The sequence below is a fragment of the Cynocephalus volans genome, chromosome 15 (genome assembly GCF_027409185.1).
Source record: "Cynocephalus volans isolate mCynVol1 chromosome 15, mCynVol1.pri, whole genome shotgun sequence".
Classification (NCBI taxonomy): domain Eukaryota; kingdom Metazoa; phylum Chordata; class Mammalia; order Dermoptera; family Cynocephalidae; genus Cynocephalus; species Cynocephalus volans.
The window spans coordinates 54,338,731-54,346,821 of record NC_084474.1 but is presented as its reverse complement, the minus strand read 5'-3'; the positions used below and the strand labels follow the sequence as shown (position 1 = coordinate 54,346,821).

The following is an 8,091-nucleotide window of genomic DNA, read 5'->3' as shown; positions in this document are numbered from 1 at the left end:
TGTGTTGGAAACTTGGACCCCACAGTAACAGTGTTAAGAGGACAGAAAATCCAATTATGGTATTTGAAAGGTGGGGCCTTTGAGAAGTGATTAGATTGTGAGGACTGTGCCCTGTGGATGGATTGATCCATTCATGGAGTAATAATGTACATGGTTCTCATGGCTTTATAAGGAAGGCAAGTGAGAAGGTTAGCTCTCTCTTGCTTGTGCCATTTTTCTTGCCATGTGACACCCTGCATCACTATAGAGTCAACACCACCGACAAGAAGGTCTTCACAGATGCACCCCTGGACCATGGACTCCAAACTGTAAAAAATAAATTTAATTTCTTCGTAAATTACCAAGTTTCAGGTATTCTGTTCTAAGCAACAGAAAACGAACTAATACAGCCTCTAACCCTAGAGAAGCCAGAAGCCGCACAGTGAGCAAGATGGAATATAGTGACATTGACCCTGTACCTAGTATAAGTATATCCCATGCAATATATGGGACATAATTCTGCTGAAATTACTTGTTGCTTTCTGGAATCCACATTTAGCTGGGCATCCTGTATTTTATTTGGCTGCCCTGCACATACTTCTTGCCCATTGCAAGCCTGTGTCAGGCCCAAGCTGTGGGAGAGGAGAAGTATAAATTGAACAAGAGCTTGGTGTTCTGATATTAAAGTATATGGGACTTCGGATTACCTGTGAAAAAAGAGACTATTCATTAATAACCCAAGGATACTTAGAAAAGCTTTATAAGTTTTCTGAAATTTCATCCGTGAGGCTGAAAATGTGAGATGACACAGGGGTTTGCAGCTGGAACATTTTAAGTCCATTTTGTTCAGTAAGCTAGTTACAGGTATATTAAGTTCAGCATTTAGGGCATTAATATTACATAAATATTATTTGTTACTGAGCCAAGCTGTGAATCAGATTGCATTTCTTATACAACTTTTTGAGTTAACATTTGCTTCTTTTAAGCATTTTTTCCTTTTTAAAAGCCATTTGTGTTTCTTTTTCTATAAACTGCTTATTCTGTTGTCCTCTGTTGGGTTGTTGAGACTTCTCTTACTGATATATAAAAATTTCTTTACATATTAAAAAAATTAACTTAAAACAAAGCTCTTCTACTGGGAAATTGAAAATGGCAAGTAACAGAGAATAAGTGGATCTTCTCTGACATTTGTGTTGGGAGGCTCATATTTTCACTGTACTCCATTTTTAATAACTAGTCCTGCTCTTTCAAAACAAATTTTCTCAAATCAATAGTTTATTTAAATATTCCTTTAAGGCTTGGTAAAAAATTCCCCAAGGAGGATGTGCATGATTAAGACATAGCTCATTAGCATTTTTCTCCTTCAGACATGATCATTCATCCTTGGGACTTATTTCCATGAAATTAACCCATACCAGGAAAATAGCTGCAATTAGCACCTCAGAGATATTATGATAAATTTCTCTTGAGGTACTAATAGTATTGTTGAAACATGGACCACAAAGATTAAAATCTCAAATCTTTTTCCTTACAGAATCATAATTTTATGATTCTGTTCTGATAACGAATCTCATTGCAATGTTCAGTTTCTCATTAAAATGTCAGGATCTTACTCCTTTACTTGCTGGTGAGATTTAGTCTCTGAGGTATCTCTGAAGTAACAGGAATTGTATAATAAGGTGAATGGTACATTTTAGACTAGTGCCACTGCATATAAATTTCCATTGTAAATGGTTGCAAACCACTCAGCTAATTTTCACATATAATTCTTTTCAAAGAAACCCTTCATTCTTGAGGGAAATGAAACACTCCAAAAACAAATATATTAAATATAAATTCAGAAATGATTTTAGAGAACAATAGACAGCAAAATTGCATTTCAAATTAGCTGTCACTAGAGTCTTACATTTGTCAATGATTTCTCAGAAGAGCCCAGGATTTGCTCCATTTTTTATTTTTATTTATAAATTTGATTTTAAGACTGCAATGAGGCACATTGATCCTTCTGTTTCACTGTCTAATTTACTTATTTCTCTGGAATGAATGACATGTAGGAAGGGCTAGATTCCAGAATCCCATGGCCCTGGAATAAAAAATCTTTGCCTGTCTTGCAAATGCCAGCACTGTTTAGTCTCAGTGATATTATCTTGCATTCCTGTTGTGCTTTTATCTCTCTATTCAATGAGAAACTAGCTTCTCAGACACTCCTCTCTTAGAAATCGGCCTTTATTCCTCTGTAGCATACAAGTTCATCTGTCAGATTTTGTGCTTACTTGACTGAGGTGATAAGATGAAAATCTAATCAGTGTACAAATCAATCAATTATCAATCAGTAAAATTAATACAGGATATCCAAGGCATTGGAAAAAAGAACATGAATGTTTGCTGAGTAATAGTCATGTTCCTGGCACAATATTAAGTGTTTTCACTTGTGCAGTTTTATTGAACTTTTGTAATAGCTTCCTTAAGGTCAATGAGGAATCTGAAGGTCAGAAAGTTGGAGTTACTTGCTGCAAGGTGGCTCTTCCCACTGCTCCCTGACTCACACCCGATACCTCAACCATACTCAACTGCAGGCAGTTCTTCTTAAGCTGGTCATCATTATCCAAGTGTCTCTGGTTAGTCTGGGACACAAAAATTATCACTATGTGAATAACCCTGGTGCAAGTTTTCACAAAGTTGATGAAAGTGATGCTGTAGAAATGCTAGAATCATAAGCAAACACTGAGTTAACCAGATAATGATTAAAGAGCAAGAGATTGACAAGGATAATTAGATAATAGGATCTTCAAAACAGAAACCTTTGACAACCACAGATTAAGGGAAGTCATTGGGAAAAATAAAGTACCTCAACATGTTTTCAAGTGTGCTACTGGACAAGTTTTTTTTAAAAAAAGTAGACCCCAAACACTAAATCAACACTAACTAAAAATTAGAACAGATTTACAAATGGTACATAACTTTTATTTTATATATATATAGAGAGAGAGAGAGAGAGAGAGATTTTTATTCTTCTTTTCACTTTTTAAAAAAAATTTTATTTATTGATTTTTTTCTTAATTTTATTTTGTCGATATACAATGTGGTTGATTATTGTGGCCCATTACCGAAAGCTCCCTCCCTCCTCCCTCTCCCCCCTCCCTCCCAACAATGTCCTTTCTGTTTGCTTGTCGTATCAACTTCAAGTAATTGTAGTTGTTATGTCTTCTTCCCCCCCCCCCCCCGGTTTTTTTTTGTGTGTGTGTGTGTGTGAATTTATTTATTTTTAGCTCCCACCAATAAGTGAGAACATGTGGTATTTCTCTTTCTGTGCCTGACTTGTTTCACTTAATATAATTCTCTCAAGGTCCATCCATGTTGTTGCAAATGGCAGTATTTCATTCGTTTTTATAGCTGAGTAGTATTCCATTGTGTAGATATACCACATTTTCCGTATCCACTCATCCGATGATGGACATTTGGGCTGGTTCCAGCTCTTGGCTATTGTAAAGAGTGCTGCGATGAACATTGGGGAACAGGTATACCTTCGACTTGATGATTTCCATTCCTCTGGGTATATTCCCAACAGTGGGATAGCTGGGTCTTCTGGTAGATCTATCTGCAATTGTTTGAGGAACCTCCATACCATTTTCCATAGAGGCTGCACCATTTTGCAGCCCCACCAACAATGTACGAGAGTTCTTTTTTCTCCGCAGCCTCGCCAGCATTTATCGTTCAGAGTCTTTTGGATTTTAGCCATCCTAACTGGGGTGAGATGGTATCTCAGTGTGGTTTTGATTTGCATTTCCCGGATGCTGAGTGATGTTGAGCATTTTTTCATATGTCTGTTGGCCATTTGGATATCTTCCTTAGAGAAATGCCTACTTAGCTCTTTTGCCCATTTTTTAATTGGGTTGCTTGTTTTTTTCTTGTAAAGTTGTTTGAGTTCCTTGTATATTCTGGATATTAATCCTTTGTCAGATGTATATTTTGCAAATATTTTCTCCCACTTTGTTGGTTGTCTTTTAACTCTGTTAATTGTTTCTTTTGCTGTGCAGAAGATCTTTAGTTTGATATAATCCCATTTGTTTATTTTTCCTTTGGTTGCCCGTGCTTTGGGGGTCGTATTCATGAAGTCTGTGTCCAGTCCTATTTCCTGAAGTGTCTCTCCTATGTTTTCTTTAAGAAGTTTTATTGTTTCAGAGTGTATATTTAAATCATTAATCTATTTTGAGTTGACTTTAGTGTATGGTGAAAGGTATGGGTCTAGTTTCATTCTCCTGCATATTGATATCCAGTTATCCCAGCACCATTTGCTAAAGAGGCAGTCCCTTCCCCAGTGTATAGGCTTCGTGCCTTTGTCAAAGATCAGATGGCTGTAGGTGTGTGGGTTGATTTCTGGATTCTCTATTCTATTCCATTGATCAGTGTGTCTGTTTTTATGCCAGTACCATACTGTTTTATATATATATATATATATATATATATAGAGAGAGAGAGAGAGAGAGAGAGAGAGAGAGAGAGATTATTTTTATTCTTCTTTTCACTTTTCAAGGTAAAATTCTGATCACTTTTTCCCATGTGTTTTACAAAATTTTCATATTGGATTCTGATTATGTCTCCCTTAGGCAATAGCAGTGACTGTGAGACCTGCTTTGTCATGCAGTTTCATGCTTCTGAATCTGTGTCTATGGTGTTCCATCTGCCTGCAGGATATTCCTCTACTGTTCTGCAAGAAAACACCCCCCTGCTGCTCTCGACCTTCAATATCACCTGCTGTGTGAGAGTTTCCACTAAACTTTCCTGCCTCTTAGCCACCCTCCTTCTGTTCTTATAATACTCTGTACACACCTCACTAGCCTCTACCTTCTGTGTGTAATGATTTGTTGATGTGCATCTCCACTGCGGTTTACAATCACCTCCTCAAGAGCAACCTCATCTCTCATCCACATGGGATCTCCAGAGCCCAGCACATCACTTGGTGCAAAGTAACTGCTCAGTGAATATTTGCCAATGGATAAATATGAAAGGAAATACACAACGTAACAGAAAATGTAAGTTGCAAATGATGCAATGAATTGTTTGGGTCTGGGAGGAAATTTTCCATGGTGATTAAGAGCACAGGTTCAGGCAACAGTTTTCTTGGATTGAAACCCAAGTTTAATCACTCTGAAGTTGTGTAACACAGGGCATATTATTTAACCTCTCTGAGCCTGATGTGTTTCCTGGGCTAATAAGAGAAACTACCTCAAGGTTGTTCTGAGGATTCAATGGGATAATGCATGTGTGATGTTTAGAACAGTAGTAGCCTCATAAAAAGGGCTTAATAAATTTTGGCTTTTGTTATTATCAGCGTGACTGATGTAGAGGAGGAGATATGAAGATCCCACTTGAAGAGCCGCTTTCTCTCTTTGCCTTTATAGGCAATGTCTAAACCCACACCATCCAGAGCAGTGATCATTAGCCATGTGTGGCTATTTAAAGTTACATTTAAATAAATTCGAACTAATTCAAATCAAAATTCAGATTGTCATCCACACTAGCCACATTTCAAGTGTTCAATAGCTACATATCGTTAGGGATCAGCATATTGGACATCACAGATATGGAACGCTTCCACCATCATAAAAAGTACTTTTGGATTGCTCTGGAACCTGTGAAAACACAAACAATGGATTAAAAAGATAACAAAAAAAACATAGAAAAGAAGAATTCTGAGGGGGATGGGTATTTTAAAGCAATGGTGGCATTGCTGGAATGATTATGGAATGATTAATGATGTTGAGGGATAGTTGCTGTGGTTTTATGGTCCCCCATATCCTTATTAATCATCTTTTAAGCCCCCATGAAAAAGGTACAAATGAGCCTTCTCATTTTCCTGTAGCCAGAACAGATCACTCAGAGCTCTCAATCTTCATTTCTCATGCCTTGTAATTGTGGTTTTTACCTCCTGTCTAGGTGACTACTTCTTGAATTTGGAGACATCTTTTGTCCACCTTTGTTTCTCTGAATGCCTAGCATGTAGAAAGTGCCCAGTAGACTTAATGCATTGACATGCAGCACGGTCAGCTTTGATTGTCTTAATAACCAATTCATCACCTCACAATTTACTGCCAAAGTTTTATAAGATGTTTTACTGTGACATCGATGATTTGGTTGGAGGGTTTCCACAGTGCCATAGACTCTGATTTCTTTATTGCTATATCTGATGACTAATGAAATTAGATGTCCCACATTCAAATTCCTTTCTCATTCCTCCCAATCCCCCACTAGATCTTATTCCACCAAGTGACATTCAATCTAATGACAAAATTCCATGTGTAACCTTGCTGTCTATGGCTTAAAGAAGCCACTCTTAGAGACAATGAGTTGACCTTTAAAATGGACTGATAGAGCGTGGCCTGGTAATGCCATGTTCAAGGGTTTGGTTCCCCATGCCAGCCAGCTGCCAAAAAACCAACAACAAAAATGAAAACAACGACAACAACAAAAAAAATGGGCTGAAAGTCAGAAAGGGTGGCACGGCTATCCCAATTGTTGGGGATTTTGGACTTCTACTTAGGTTATTGGTAGGCTTATGTCCAAATGAATACCAATTAAAGGGTCTGTTATGAATTTATTCAACTTTTTTTTAGCAAATATTTAGCACCTAATGTCTGCTTTGTTGCATGTCATGAGCTAGAGATACACCAGGGAACACGACAGACATGGTTTCTGTTATTACACAGCTTGGCTTAGGGGGGATGAGAAGATGCAGAACGCTGGTGCTGGGAGTTGTGACAGAGAAGGATGGTGCACTCTGGGAGCACAATGGAGGGTCCTTACCAGTGGTGGAGGTGGGACAAGGAAAGGATCATTAAACTAAGAATAGAGTAGGAATTAACTAGCAAGTATGTGAGGAGGGGGCTGTGGATCAGTTTGGGAAGAGAGTCCCAGGGAGAGGGATTGAGCAGGAAGAACCTGATGAGGGAGAACACGAGATGCCTCTGGAAGCAGTACAACTGCCTAGAAATGGCTCTAATCTGCAAATGAATTCGTGATTGACATTGTGCTTGTATTAAAGAATAAAAGAATATGATCTAAATGTGAATTAAGTGCCAGAGGAAACAGACTCTTCTGGTTATGCTAGATCAGGACGATCAGAAGGTATGATGTGTCAGCAGGTTTTCTATTAATTCCTGATTTTCAGTATTTGTTCATTTCACACTTATCACATGTCAAGTGGTGGTAAGAGTTCTGTTAAGAAACTCATTGAGAGCCCCAAATAGACTGAGGATGTTACATAATGAATGGAAGTTCATGATCTTTCTATCTTCAGAAGATTTTTTTTCCAGTGGAACTCACATCTTATTGATGGACATAGTAATTGAGTAGAATATCAGATTTAGGCTTCCAGAACAGTGTGTCCTAAATCTGACATTTCAGAAGCCCTAGGAGTACTTATTAAAAATGTATATCCTCTCTTTCCCTGACTCCATTCAGTTGTGAGGAGGCAGAGGCTCAGATGCATTCAAAATTCAGCTCCACCTGTACCCACAGCCATGGCAGAAGAAGGCATCACTGCTGGAGGTGTCATGGACATTAATTCTGCTTTACAAGAGGGGCTAATGACCAGCCTCATCCATTAGCATGTGGAATCTTGAAGCTGCCAGTCTTAGATGAGCGCCAAGCCCATCTCTGTGTGCTTGCACCCCATCCTAATGGCTTATGTATGTTAAGTAGATGGAGGCCCTTTGTGCTGAACACCAAAGCAACCTAATTAAGGTTGATGACAACGGAAAAGTAGGGAAATGGGTAGGCCTCTGCAAAATTGGCAGAGAGGAAAACCTGGTAAAGTGGTTGGTTGCAGTTGGGTGGTAGTTAAGGACTATGGCAAAGATTCTCAGGCAAAGAATGTCATAAAAGAGTACTTCAAATGCAAGAGATGAAGAAATAAAAAACTTGGCTCTGGTAAAAAAAGAAAAGAAAAGCATATTCCCCAAGCCCCTCAGGGGCTTGCTGAATCAAAATTCCCACAGTGGGATCTACAAGACTAACAACAGAGCCCCTGGGGGACAGCACGGCACACCAAAGTTTGAGAACCTCCACTCTACTGTGGTTCTAAACTGCTTAATGACAGCCTGGAACCAAGCT

The 8,091-nt window shown here is 38.5% G+C and overlaps 1 pseudogene; it reads left to right on the top strand.

Moving 5' to 3' along the window:
* Positions 1-7,499: 7,499 nt before the first annotated feature.
* On the top strand, positions 7,500-7,886 carry LOC134364172 (small ribosomal subunit protein eS12-like; annotated as a pseudogene).
* Positions 7,887-8,091: the final 205 nt, after the last annotated feature.